A 14,762-nucleotide genomic window follows, 5' to 3' on the forward strand; every position below is an offset into this window, starting at 1 on the left:
GAGCCAAACATCCTGGCTGACCGTCACCCTGCCCAGGCTTACAGGCTGGAGGATTGCCTCAGTTAGCACAACAGACCAAACGTTCCCTTGCTCAGAGGCAACATGACATGATTTGTTCCCTTTTGGCTGTGTCAGTTCTGCAAACAAGATACCAGAGGCTGCAAGCTCAGGAGAGCCTGCCTTTCTGGAACACCATTTGTTTGGACAGGACAGGCCAGTAAGGCTTTTCATCTCTTTAAAGCTCTTAGGGCAGAGAGCATATTTGAGGAATTCCTTTTTTCAAAGATTTTTTTTTTTTGCCCCTTCCAACATTTTGTTTAAGAGAAAATGAGATGTCTATCTTCTGTTTCCTTATTTTTTTTCAGGAAAGCAAAGGGTTGTTGACTTCCTCCCTCTCCCCTCCCTTCCTTCCTTCTTCCCGAAGGTACTCATCTGAGAAAAAGAGAACGAAGTATTGTTCCTGTTCTTTCTTAAGTCATTTGAAACATTGTCCCTGCGAGTTCTTTAAGTTCCCTGCAATCTGTACACAAGAGAAAGAGGGAGAGAGAGAGGGAGAGAGACAGAGAGCAAGGGATCAGGTAAAGCACTGGGGTTGCTGCAGCCATTCAGACTCAGGAGCTGGTAAGTTACTCATGCAATCATTTCTACTTCCATTTCAATGTCCCTGGGATGGATACTGACGTGGGCACCTTCAGTGGAAAATACCTTGCTGGGTAGAATCCTTAATCAAATGGTATGACTGATGGATGACCCAGAATTTAAGCTTTTACTTTTTTTCTTAAGAGAATACTGATGCTTTGCAGAGCTGAGGCTGGCAGAACGGGAAATAAAATTGCACTGGGGCTTAGGAGGACAGGGTGTTAAAACTGATTTTTGGCACAGATAACATGGCCGGGTTAACTAGGAGCCCTGGAGTGTGTGATGTGTCTCATTGGAGAATTCACTCCTTCTCAGTGCTGTATCCTGGGAACCTTAGGAGGGTGTCTGCTAACAACTATGGTTTGCTCTGGGACTTTTGTCACTCATTGTCTAGACTGAGGGTAGCCTTCTCTTGTTCTTTTTTTTATATTCAAGACCACCCCTCCCCCGCCCCCGCCAAAGGAATGTTAACGTATAACTGTTATTCTGCATCACTGAGGCTGAAGGAAAATAGAAGAGAATGTCACTTTGAATTGTACTGTGTGGGGGAGTGCTTATGTGTTCAGGTTCCACATGGGGATCGAATGTAAATTTTATTATCCACTGTTGATAGAAGATGTCATCTGCCACACAAAAGGCGGCAAAGATTTGGGGTCATAGAGCTTTAGTTTTGGACAACCACATGTGACTAGAATAGGAAGACTAAGATTGATCTCCTCTTACAGTACAAGCTATAGACGCAGATGAAAAATATTCACCCAGCACCTGGTTTTCCATAGCAAACTGGTCAAGCTTATGCAGACAACTAGTTTTTGAAAGTCTAACTTGCCTCAATTAAATTTGTCAGAAAGGATAACATTACCAAAAACTCATGATGGCAAGCCATGAGGGAGCCAAGAGCACACTGTCAAAACAGGCCAGCAAGGTCATTTGGAAAGACAACATATATTTACTCATATTAATCATTTAATTCAGAGAGGTGTTGAATGGGTGAAGGACAAAATCATGCAGAGTTTTTTTAAATACTCATTTCTATAAAATTTAGGGATTGAAGTAATCTTGGTTGGAAGAGTGTGATAAAAGCAACTAGTTTCTCATTTATAAATTAATTTGGCCAGACCATGTATTAACCATAATCAAGCAATTCATCTTGAGTCAAAACTGAGCCATCATCTTAACAAGAGGGAGAATATAGGATACAACCAGGCTGTTGTGCAGGTTTTGTTCCATTAGTCAGACTTCTTTTTTCTTCTCCTTTTTTTAAGAGGCTTTCTTTAAGAGCACTATAAAGCGAGCAATTTAAGAGAGCTATGATTAGCGTCTGCTTGCTAGAGGATGCAAAATGGTTCTAAGAGCACTTGAACATGCTTTCCAGGCCCCTACCACCTACCCTAGCCACCCGTTTCATAGATCTTCAGGTCAAAAAGTAGGCAGGACTGACAGATTGGGGCATTTTGCATCTTTTTTGTCAGCCACTGTGACCCCCGTGGAAAACTTTTGGTTGCGATCTTGACTTGCTTCTTTCAGTTTCATTTTTTCTTGATAACGTATTTAATTTTGTGCTCAATTAAAACAACATCATAGAAAGCTCTGTAGTTTTGGTTACCGAGTAAAAGCATCAGATGGAACATGGTGTGACAAAAAACGTGACAGTAGAGTCACATGGACTAAAGACAAGTGAGGCAAAAGGTGGGCATGATGACAGTGGTGCAGATAACAGCCCCACTTCTAGCATGCGTCTTCACTGTGGCCCCCGAGATAAAGGATCTCAGGATGTGTTCTTTAAAAGAAAAATATATATTCATTATTTCCATTTAAGTTGTTAAGCCTTTGCCATGAGAATATGTGTTTGATGCTGGGGGGAAGAAATTCAGATCCCTAAAGAAAAAAGCCATTGAGTCATTTAGTCTAGTTGCTACCAATCTGTCTCCACTCAACTGCAAGGAGTGAGTTAGCCTGTGTGGAAACTTCCACTGTGTGATTCTTCTTTGGGGTCATCAGAGGCTCTTTTGTGATATCACTAGGGGAACTCCAGCGTGGAATGATCCAGAATTTGACACAAAGAAGATTTCGTTATTTGTGCCTGAACTGTGCCTATAATAAAATTACAAATTTGTCAAACAAATGTTAAATTATGTTAGGATGTGTCCTATAGGCTTTGTGTTGGGATATGAATCAAATTGGAGAAAGCAGAACATCAAAAGCATAGACTCTGTTGTCATACAAATTCGGGTTTGAATTCCAGCTCTGTCATTTACTGACCACAGGCCTTTAGGACAGCTTATTCACTTCTCTAAGCCTCAGTTTCCTCAAAGGTAAAACTGCACCCACATAATACAGTTGTGGGGATTAAATAAGATTATTTATGCAATGCATTAACCATGGCAATTGTTGACAATGCATGGCAAAGATTAGGAGCCAATCAATGTCAGTTGTAATTTTTTAAGTCAGGTGCTAATACTTGAGGGTGCTCTGTTTTTTTAATGCTGATAATAGAATACATCCTTTGTAATTTGTGTTATTATCTTTGATCAATACTATGCCGAAGGTCTATCAGAACAAAAGTATTCCTCATAGCTTTAGAGTTGGACACATATTTAGTGAAGGTATCCTGAACCCTAAGTTCTTGTAAAACAAAGGAAGGTAGAGTTTAATGCTTTGATGCTCATCTCCGCTAATGGCAGAAACACCAGATTTAGTCTCATTAAAATGCCAGCTGTGTTCAACAGAGCTCAATACAGGGGAAAGGTTGCCTTGGAATAAAAGTTTTCAACCTAGACGAATGTTCGAAAAGACTGCAATTATGCTGTAGATGTTTATTCTCCCTTTTACCTATTTCCCCCAGCTCTTGAGCTCTCGTCATTGGTGACCTTTTCCCTGGCCCTGGAGGGCTGGAGACATGTTTTTTGGAGACCACTGTGGCAGTTCCACGATTCAGCTAGACAGAAAGGACTTGAAATGACACATTCTCTCCCTACTGAGGGCAAAGCACACTCAGTGATCTCTCTCCCCAAACATTTTAGTAAAGAGCCACTTAGCTTTACACAGATAAAAAGAACACCACGATCACCAATAGTGTGTGTGTGTGACTGGAGGTGGGGGTGGTGGGGTGGGAGGTGTGGTTCATTTAACTGCTATTTCGCTCGCTCTAAACTTTAAAACCTACAGGCTGATTAGTTTGTCAATAATAATGATACTTTAACTTAGGTCTTGGTTAAACTTCCGCCTCCACTTTCCAGAAGAAAACGTGCAACCACAACAACAACCAGAAATCTATCACTAATAATGTAAAACTTTGAGGTTCTTTTGTTGGACTAAGAGGTTTTGATATGATATAGATTTGTTTGGAAAACTTAATCTTCGGAGAACAAATTGAAGTTGAGTTGTTCTACACTGTTGTGCAAAAGGTATCTTCTAATGTGGTAGGGTAGTGGAACAAGGAGTAGACTGGGAGGCACAACACTGTTGTTCTGTTCTGGTCTGACCTCTACCATTCTCTGTATGTGTGACGTGAAAGGTTTCTTTACTGGCTCAGACCTCAGTTTTCTCGTCGGCAAAATGATGAATTCTCACGGTGGTCTGTGTGTGTTCAGTGTATATCAGAATTCACCTGGGGGGGTGGTTTCCACTCTTCTCCCCTGCTCGCTGCCCTGGATGATCTATTTGGTTCTGATACAGACGTTCTTTGATTCTCTGAAATGAATGGTAAGTGTCTTACTTCGTTTTCCTCAGGATTGCACTGACATTAAATAAAAATGCATGTTTTAAGAACAGTGCTTTTAGGCGGAATTCCTATTCAGCATTGGATATTCTTTCTAAAAATTAGTTTTGAATTTATCAGTTGTTATTCTAGAAGCCGTTCGTATTATAAAGTAAGAACTGTCAAGTAATCTGATGAGACTAACCAGGGTTCTATAACCATACATAAATCATAAAAAGAGAAAAGAGCAATTACATAGGTGTATAAATATTGCAATGCCACATGCACAGCATTTTTGCTTGATGCATTTCTACACTGTTTTCATCTTATAGTGAGTATGCGTTGTTCATTTAGTCAAAAAAAAAGAAACCAGATACTAAATTTTTCTACTCAAGTTTAAAAAATTATTGCTAGATTTAATCTCATAAGCTTTTTATTATTTTTACACTTTTATAATGTATGTTTGCTGAGCCTATTTTAGACATTAGATCCTCATCCCTAAGTTAACGGTGACATGGAAAGGCAAAAGACAGATAATGGTGTGTGAAAAACCAGCACTGACAAGCCATGTTAAGTCTGCTTTAATTATAAGAAAAATCTGCAACTTACAGAAAAAGTTGTTCTTATTTCTACCTATATCACTCAATTTTTTTCTCATATGTTCAGAGAGCAGCAATGGACGCAGGTCTGCATCTGACAGGAACAGAGAGACAACAAACATGGCCTAACGATCACTGCTCTTTTGTGACCATTCAAATACTAAATACTTTTAGATAAAAACAAAGACATTTAGAGAAAAAGAGAAAGAACATGTCTTCATCAAGAGATATGTGTATCATACGAGTTCACTAGAAAGTAGACACCATGAGGACAGGGACTTCATCTGTTCGCTGCTACGTGCCCAGAGCCTGGAATAGCACATGACATACAATAGATGTAAAATAAATATTTGTTGAATAGATAATATATAAGTGGGCTTTAGAGTGAAATATGCTATCTTTAGGGGTGCCTGGATGGCTCAGTCAGTTGAGTGTCTGACTCTTGATTTTGACTCGGGTCATGATCCCAGGCTCTACAGGGATCACTGCTCTGCAGTGAGCATAGAGCCTAAGATTCTCTCCCTCTCTCTCTCTCCCTCTCTCTTTCTCTCTGCCCCTCTCCCTTGTTCGTGTGCTCTCTAGAAAGAAAGAAAGAAAGAAAGAAAGAAAGAAAGAAAGAAAGAAAGAAAGAGAAAGAAAGAGAAAGAAAGAAAGAAAGTTGCTATCTTTATATAAAGCCAAATGCAACAGTTAATAAGAAAAAGTTAGTCAAACTTTTTTGGGGTCTAGACAATGCCAAACTGCCAGCTTGACATATTTATTCCCCACTTGAATTGACTGGAATTATGGCTCCTTCCACCATTATGTGCATGGGGCTACTACATGGATATTAATGTGTCATCTTGGCAAAGACCCCACCCACTTGCTCATGGGAGATAAACATTTATCAGATACACAAAAAAGACTCAGTTGCATTTTATTTTCCGTTTGTTTTCTGGGCAGATGATGGATTAGCAAATTGTTTTGGGAGGGAGGGAGAGAGAGAGAGAGAGAGCGAGCAAGCATGAATTTGTTTTTCCTTGGCTACAAGAGCTGTGAGCCAGAATTCAGCCTTGTAGGAAATGCTCAGCACTGTCTGGTTTTTTATAGGCAGGGTTGTAAATTCAAGTAAAGGGATGCCACTTAGGCTGAGTTTACACAAACATGAAGGGGAGAAGCCAGGGAGGGAAATGTGATATCCTTGTGGAGCACAATACCCTTTCCTTTACATAATTGGGCAATGGAGACAATCAAATGAATAAATACTGGAATGAAGCAGTTTTGCACTTATTTGGCCAATATAAGGGGGTAAATATAAATACAGAATAACAACAAGGGGCCTGAGGGGTCTAAGGTTTCTGTTATTTGCAGAAACTGGAAAATGCACTCTCTGTTCACAGTAATTAAGCCAAGTACCACGGCACTCAAAGGCAAGTCTGACCCATCCTCCCATTTTCCAATAATAGGTTATGGCCTCCCTTGGCCATCTGTGACGGCCACTGATATCCAACAGGAGAATGAGCACTGCCAGAGCACCACCACCACCAGTGGCAGTGTTTGTGGAGGAGTGGGCCAGCTAAGGACTTAATACACATCATTTCACTTAATACTCTGTTGCTCCCATTTCAGAAATGAAAAAAAAAAAAAAAAAACAACCACCTTGTTTAACCGATAAATTATAGAAAGGAAGTGATTTACTCAAGGCCACTAAACTGATGTTGGCTTGTTTTCAGCTTTCTCATTAAGGAGAAAGTGTTACCTGTAGCTAATAATATTTTTAAAAATTAAGTATTCCTTAAGGTAGTGTTCCTTAAATGTAGTTTAAAAACCAACAACATGGCATCACCCAGGATGATGATTTTTCTTGTTGGAAAAGCAGAACCTTCAGCTCCACCCTAGAGCTCCTGCATCACAATCAGTATCTTGGGGCACCTGGGTGGCTCAGTCGGTTAGGCGTCTGACTACTGATTTCGTCTCAGGTCAAGATCTCATGGTTTGTGAGACTGAGCCCCTCAATGGGCTCTGTGCTGACAGTGAGGAGCCTGCTTGGGATTCTCTCTCTCTCTCTCTCTCTCTCTCTCTCTCTCTCTCTCTCTCTCTCTGCCCCTCCTCCACTTGCACACACTCTCTCCCTCTCAAAATAAATAAACATTAAAAAAAAAAAAAAGAATCAGTATCTTAACCTGATCTCCATGAGATGAAGGTACAAATTCAAGTTTGAGCAGCACTACCTTAGGGTTGTGACCTGTTGTATACAGAGTGATTTCAGAATGTAGGTTCCTGTTCCAAAGAGTTACAAAGCCATTTTTTAACTTTGACCTTATCCAAGACAACATAACTCCCTCTCGGAGAGTGGTTATAGTGGTTACTGGCTAAGTCTTGACTCTATTCAGCTCTGAGTAACATTAGGTATGATTTTTGTGGTCTCACCAAACAAGTTAACTCCACATCAAGGGGCCCTGATAATCTGAGAGAGGAAAGATCTGGGGTATTGTTTTTCAAGTGTATTCTGAGCACCAAACATCCGAATCACCTGGGGCAGATTCCCAGGACTTCTCCAGATCTAATGAATCTTGGGGAGGGGATGGGGGTCTGCCTATCCTACAAGCTACTAGCTTAGGGTAAGGAAGTCCCAGCAGGGGTAGTGACAAGTATTTTGGGGTACATTAGCCCCAAAAGACATTCAGCTTTCAGCAGCTTGAAAAAAAAATTAAAAGCAACCATGTAAGAGAGAATAACCTCAGAGTCCTTCCAGGAAGAAGAGCTTCTCTACCAGCTTCTTCCTTGGAATGCTGGACACTGGGGACAAGAAACTCTGCCACCTGCCTTGAGTCTGCCCCTGGGAGAAGGAAGGGGGCCTCAGTCTCCAGCATCACGGCCAAGGAGCAGATGCCAACACATACACCTCACTTTTCCCAGTTAGAAAATTCTGTGGAAAGAATCCTTAAAGTTTCCTTTGCACTCACTGTTCTGTCTTGGAACAGAAATCAAGAGGGGGCTATTGTTGGAGGGGTGGGGAAAGGAAGCAGGGCCGGAAGAGAGTGAGGGAGAGGACCGGAATAGCCTCTGGTTTGCTTCATCCAGGCCTCTGCCTGCTTGGAGATGGTGGCTTCTCCCCCTTAATCAAGGCCCTCTGGCCTTATTCCACAGGAAGTGCTGGGAGATGAAGAACTTCACGATTTCAACCCAGTTTTATTGAACACCCACTACAGTATGCCACCACTTTTTTCTTGCTGTTTTTCTAGTTCAGGCAGTTTTCTTCCCCACAGCATAGTGGATCCTCCCTCCCCCCAACTCCCACCCTACAGGACTTTTTCAGTTAAAAAAGAAAAATAGAGATCTTCCATCATTATGCTAAAAATAATTATATATATGAATATACGTATATGTGTATATATATATACACACATATATATAAAACATATATATATGTATATTATATACATATATATATATACACATATATATATAAAACACTTTTAAGGTGCTAAGGAGAACTGTACTTAATCCATCAAGATGGGGTTCCTGAATTATTAGACACTTAACTTTTAGGGTGAAGAACATTAAAAAAAGTTCCACAGTTACTCATAGGTATATGCAGAATCCCTCCTCTTGCCAGGGTTTTTAGAGAGCTGGGTAAGGAGGGACTGTTCCCAGCATCATCTTTCTTGACATTCAGGAGACATCCAGGAATGCAGCAAGCAAGTCGGCATCTCCTCCAACTTCAGCCACAGTGTTCCTGCCACCCAGTCCCTCCTCAGCACAATGACCCATCTCTGGCTCGGTCCAGGTTCCCAGGGGTAGAGAGTTCTTATTTCCTGGCTGCAGCCTGGGCCCCAGGTCTGTACAGGATGTTGGGGAAGGAGTGGAGAGCCCAGTTTTGGGAAAAGAAGGTACAGCACAAGACCACATCATTCTGAAGAAAGCAATCCTATTTAGTGTGCCTTCACAACCTCTAAGTGCTCAGACATCCCATTCTTTACTATGACTTACACTGCCTCCTTTGTGCTCCTTCTGACCCTCCTAGGAGAGGAATTTTGTCATCACATATTTCATACATGAGGCCAGGGAGGACCCTGAATTATGAGCAAATCCCACCCCAGAATGATTAAGACATAAAGTGCTAGATTTATTTGTTCTTCAACCGATACGGATTTGGGGGGAGGAGGATTCAGTTTACTCAATAAAGGGCTATTTCTTCTGTTCATGGCACATGGACATTACACACATGTGTGCAAACATACACATATGTACAGAGATACAGCCTATCCAAAAATCATTGGTTGTTCTAGAAGGAAACCATGGATTAGCACCGAATTATTTGACTCAAAAATGTAGTATCTGATTATTACTTGCCTATACTTCCAAAGAGACTTACTACCCTAATTATATTTTCCTTTGGGATGTTAAAAAAAGAGTTTGAATTTTGTTAGCTAGTAACACTAGGATAGAAGGTGAGAAAGGACTTAAGTGTTACTGCAAGCAATTCATAAAGGGCTTCATTTGCTGTGTTATTTTGAAAATATAAGTAACACAGGACAGAAGGAGTCAGAGAATACATAAATCAGACCAGTAAACCCAAATGCATATGGAAATTTAGTAGGTGACAAAAAAAGCACTGCCTATCAGAGGGGAACGTTGGATTATATAATTAACTATGTTAGGGCCACTAGGTAGCTAGCTATTTAAGGGGGAAAAACTTATATCCCTACTTTATTGCTTAAGTTGAACTCCAGATAGATCAAAAACTTTAAATGTTATAAATAAGAACGTAAAAAATACAAAAAAATGAGAGATTCATTTTTGTTTCTAATCTCAGAGTAGGAAAAGTTTTCTGGTTTTACCCAGACTTATTTATTATACATTATCACTTAAAATAAAAGGCTTCTATAGGGCAAAAACTCAATAAACAAGGTCAAAAGACAAACACAAAACTAGGGGAAATATACATAATTTTTATCACAAGGAACTTAATATAGTGAGAGAAGAGGCAAAGGACATAAACCACATTTCACGTAAAACGAGATATACTTGACCCTAAAATGTGTAAAGAATAAAAGATACTCATCCTACTTCATAATAAGAAAATACAAATTAAAACTACCAGATACTATTTTTTTACCTACTTAATGAAATAAAAGATGAAACATTTGTTAGCATATTTGTTTCTGGGGATCTGGAGAGTACGCTCATACAGCTGGTGTGATAGTGAATGATCAAAACTTACTACAGAGAGCAAACTGTAAATGTCTATCAAAATGTACAATTGACTTCTCTTGGAATTAATCCTATAAGATGCAAAAACACATTCCTACAATGCAATATATTTGCCACAGTGTTATTTGAAGTAGGATGAAAAGATTAAAAATAGCATAATTGTCCATCAATAAGGAAATGATTGAATTAAGCATCTATAGAATGGAGTATTATACAGCCTTACAAAAGAACGAATATAATAAACTCCAGGAATGGACTCTAGGTATGCTCAACCATGACAAAGGTGTAAAGGCAATGCAGTGAGGAAAAGACAATCTGTGAAGCAAATAGCACTGGAATAACTGAATAACTATATCCAAAAGAAAACACGACCTCAGGCTCTTACTTCACACCATACACATACATTAACTTAGAGTAGGACATATATCATATGTTTTCACTCATATGTGGAACTTGAGGAACTTAACAGAAGACGATGGGGGCAGGGAAGGGGAAAAAATAGTTACAAACAGAGGGGGAGGGAGGCAAACCATAAGAGACTCTTAAATACAGAGAACAAACTGAGGGTGGGTGGGGGGGTGAGGGAAAGGGGAAAAGGGGTGATGGGCATTGAGGAGGGCACTTGTTGGGATGAGCACTGAGTGTTGTATGTAAGCAATGACCACGGGATTCTACCCCAAAAAACAAAAGCACACTGTATACACTGTATGTTAGCTAATTTGACAATATATTATATTTAGAAAAAAAAATTAGGGTATATCATAGACCTAAATGTAAGAGTTGAAATTATAAAATTTCTAAAAGAAAACATAGGAGAAAATCTTTGTAACCATGGTTAGTCAATGATTTCTTAGTTACAGCACAAAATGCACAATCAATGAAAAAATTGATAAAATGGACTTCGTCAAAATTAAAACCTTTTGCTGTTCAAAAAAACCTACCCTTAGAAAAATAGACACGCTATTAACTAGGAGAAAATATTTGCAAAACAGAGCTGGTAAAGAATATATATGGAATATATAAAGAACTCTTACTCTTAACAATTCAATAATAGGACACGCAACCCAATTAAAAACTGCAAAAATTTTGGGTACTTAACCACAGACAATGTCCAAATGGCAAACAAGCACATGAAAAGATATGTAAAAGAAAATGCAAATTAAAACCGTGACATCAGTACACATCCAGTAAAATGTCCCAAACCAAAAAGACTGAAAGTACCAAATGCTGTTGAGGATGTGCAGAAACTGGGAATGTTACAGGGTATAACACTTTGGAAAACAGCTTGGCGGTTTCTTAAATAGTTAAATATATACTTACCATGCAACCCAGCAATTCTACTTCTGGGTAACTACTCCTCAACAGTGAAATCAAACGTCCACATAAAAGACTTGCACACAAAGGTTCGCAGCATCATTATTCACAGTTGCCCCAAATTGAAAACAATTCAAAGGTCAATCAATGAGGAGATAAAAATTGTTATATCTGTACAGTGGAGTACTACCCAACAACAAAAAGGAACTATACTGTTATATGCAATAATGTAGATGGATTTCAAAAGCAACCTTTTTTTAAAAGTTTACTTCTTTATTTTGAGAGAGATGGAGAGCAAGCGAGCGGGGGAGAGGCAGACAGAGAGGGAGAGAGAGAATCCCAAGTGGGCTCTGCACTGACAGAGCCCAGCCCAACGGGGCTCGAACCCATGAATTGTGAGATCATGACCTGAGCCGAAATCAAGAGTCAGACACTTAACCAAATGAACCACCCAGGCGCCCTGAATCTCAAAAATTTGTTAAGTGAAATAAACAGACACATGTTATCTAAGGAGCCAGGTATAGAACAAATATTGAATGATTTCATGTATTTGAAATTTTGAAAAGCAAAAAACTATAGAGATGAAAAGTTGATGGGTGGTTGCCCGGGCTGGAGGTAGAGGCTGGAAGTGAATGCAAACGAACATAATGAACTTTTTGGGGGGTAATGAAATTCTTCCAAAAGTAGATTCTGGTCATGATTGTATAGCTACATAAATTTTCTAAAACTCATCACAACGACAATTGGAAATGTATGAATTTTATATTATGTAAACTATATCTCAATAAAGCTGTTATAATTTTGAAAGAAAAAAAATATGTTGTAATAATGGAGCAATCTCCAACCTGTATAGTTGAGTACAAAAAGCAAGATTGTGCCAGGTTACATAATGCTACCAATTTTGTTAATAACAAAATAAAAGTATACTTTCGAGGTGCAGAGAATATCTCTAAAAGGATACAATAGACCTGCTAATAGGATTTGCCTCTGGGTAGGGGAATGGGATGGCTGGGGTAGGGGAAGGGGTACAGAGGAAACACTGTCACCAAATATCCTTTTGTACCAAATCAAAAATAAGGAGAGGAGAGAGGGAGACAGAGAGAAAGGAGTTTTGAGTCCCACACCAGCTCCGTGGCTGTGGCCAATTATCTGAGCCTCTCTTTCTTATCTGTAAAATGAAGGGATTGGTCAGTTGATACCTAAGGATGCTTCTGATTTCAAGTTCAAACTCTGAGAATTTCTTTAAGGACAATCATCTCATATCATCGGATCCCTCTTGATCTTCCCCTGCCAGCACATCACCAACTGCCATATATAAAGCCACAACCAAAGGCTTTGTTCTTTCTCACTCAGGTGCCTCTCCATGTATCTGGTCCCCATCCTCCTGGCAACATGTACAATGTGGCCATCAACCAGGGTGAGAAGGTATCCCAGCAAGCAAGGTGTACGTGGGAGGAGTGACAAGACCATACAGAGGCGTGCTCACGACTCACATTCTGGGGGTAGCTGCTTAAAATTAAGTCGCAACCCTCTTGCTTGCCAGCAGTGTGATAATCAACAAATGGGCAGTTCTAATCTCATCTGCATGACAGGTGTAAAATAGCACCACCCTCTTAGGGTTTGTTGTGAGGATTAAGGGTGATAATTCACATAATTGCTTCATACAGTGCCTGCCCCACAGTAATATTCAATAAATGTTGGCCTTTTAATTATTAATCTGAACTCCACTGCTCATGGGACCCACTTTCCTGGCAGTAGAAGGAAGAGAGGCAGCTAGGTTATCCAGCTGTGTGCTCACTAAAGCCATGAAGTAGGGGTTTGGGGGTGACAGAACGGTTTGTTTTCTTAGTCCCAGAACCCAAAGGGAGATACTGGAGTAATTTCTGCTGCCCCCAAGCCACTCTCACAGAGGGAAACTTAGAAGATTCTATCCCTGGAGTCAACGATATCCTGAAAATGTGGTGAATGCAGGCTATAAAAGGGTAAGGTTGTGACTTCAGGCTGGGGGTTGAGCCAGCTAAGTTAAACAGCAAGTTTCAATTTGCATGATAAATGTGCTTTAAATTATATTTGGATCAAAATATCATCAAATATTAATACTAGGGCCATTGTATAACCCCCTCACCATGGCAGCCATTCAATAAATGTGAGTTGCAGCTTCAAACCAAACCAAATCAAACATCTTCCATCACCATGATGTGCACAGGCTCATGCTCCCCCATTGCAATCTCCGGGCAGCACAGCAAGGGACGAATCTAAACCCAGACGACCTGGGGTCCCTGTAACTTCAAGTGTCTCAGTCAGAGACAGCGGCCCAACACGAACACAACGAAAAATTGATAGCTTTCAAGTGAATTAAATTTCCCGTGTGTAAGGTGATAGTGAACCCATTGTGCACACACTCTCTGCCTTATACATTATCAAGTCAAATTCTGCAACTAGGTTGCAGAAGGCAGTTTACTTCAGTGGGATGCCCAGCTCACTAACTCTCTCATGCGCTTCTGTTCTCCCTAACTGGATCGGAATCATGTTTGTCAGGGACTGTGCTTTTAAGCATTGTTGTAGTCTCAAGAACAAGAGCCCTCCACGGTCCTGCTGGCCTCACATTAACTTTCTCTGAGATCCTCTAAAAAAGCTCTTATTATCTCCACTTTAGAGATGAGAAAACTGAGGCTCAAAGGGAAACAATCTGGCTGAAGCAATACAGCTCTGTGAATCTCTAGGGATCTGAGGACTCAGATTAAATTTACTGATTAAACAGTGTTGTGAATGTCTATGTACCTCTGCTCTTCAAATATAACTATATTAGGGTGATTAATAAAGTATAAATTAATTTTTAAATGTTACTGAATTCAAAGGGCTTTGGGTTATTTTGTATTGTTTCTAACCTACTGGGGGTTTTGAAAATGGGTTTATTTTTATAATTTACAATGGAGTCCTCATGCTGAGAAGTCTGGGAATCACTGCAGGAGACCAAAACTGGGGTTCACTAATAAAATGCAGGGAGGTACTTTAAATAATCTAGGTCTTGGGTGGCAAGCAGCTTTCCCATTCTTAAACTGCTACCTACAGCCAGTTTGTATATTTGACAGAAGTCTAGAAAGTGTCTGGAAGTATGTATCATTATTGTTTAATTTCTTCATCAAACAATTATCTTCAAAAAAAAAACTACTGATTCCTTCCTTCTTATCTGTGTGACCTTGGGCAGTTTGTTTAACCCATTTCCTCATTGGCAAGATGGGGAAAAGAACCTACCTCATATGATGCTGGGACGGTCACACGAGCTAATGCATGTGATGTCTTTCATACATTCT

General features: G+C 39.9%; 1 protein-coding gene across 2 annotated transcripts in view; it reads left to right on the forward strand.

Annotated features, from left to right (window-relative positions):
* Positions 1-456: 456 nt before the first annotated feature.
* Positions 457-14,762, forward strand: part of ZNF366 (zinc finger protein 366) — a 73,111-nt gene continuing 58,805 nt past the window's right edge. The window contains exon 1 of one of the 2 annotated variants that reach the window (XM_058729991.1): positions 457-621. The gene's annotated coding sequence lies outside the window, so the exon portion shown is untranslated. The remainder of the gene's footprint in view (positions 622-14,762) is intronic. The other variant, XM_058729973.1, reaches the window with a different exon arrangement.

The sequence above is a fragment of the Neofelis nebulosa genome, chromosome 1, assembly GCF_028018385.1.
Source record: "Neofelis nebulosa isolate mNeoNeb1 chromosome 1, mNeoNeb1.pri, whole genome shotgun sequence".
NCBI classification, from domain to species: domain Eukaryota; kingdom Metazoa; phylum Chordata; class Mammalia; order Carnivora; family Felidae; genus Neofelis; species Neofelis nebulosa.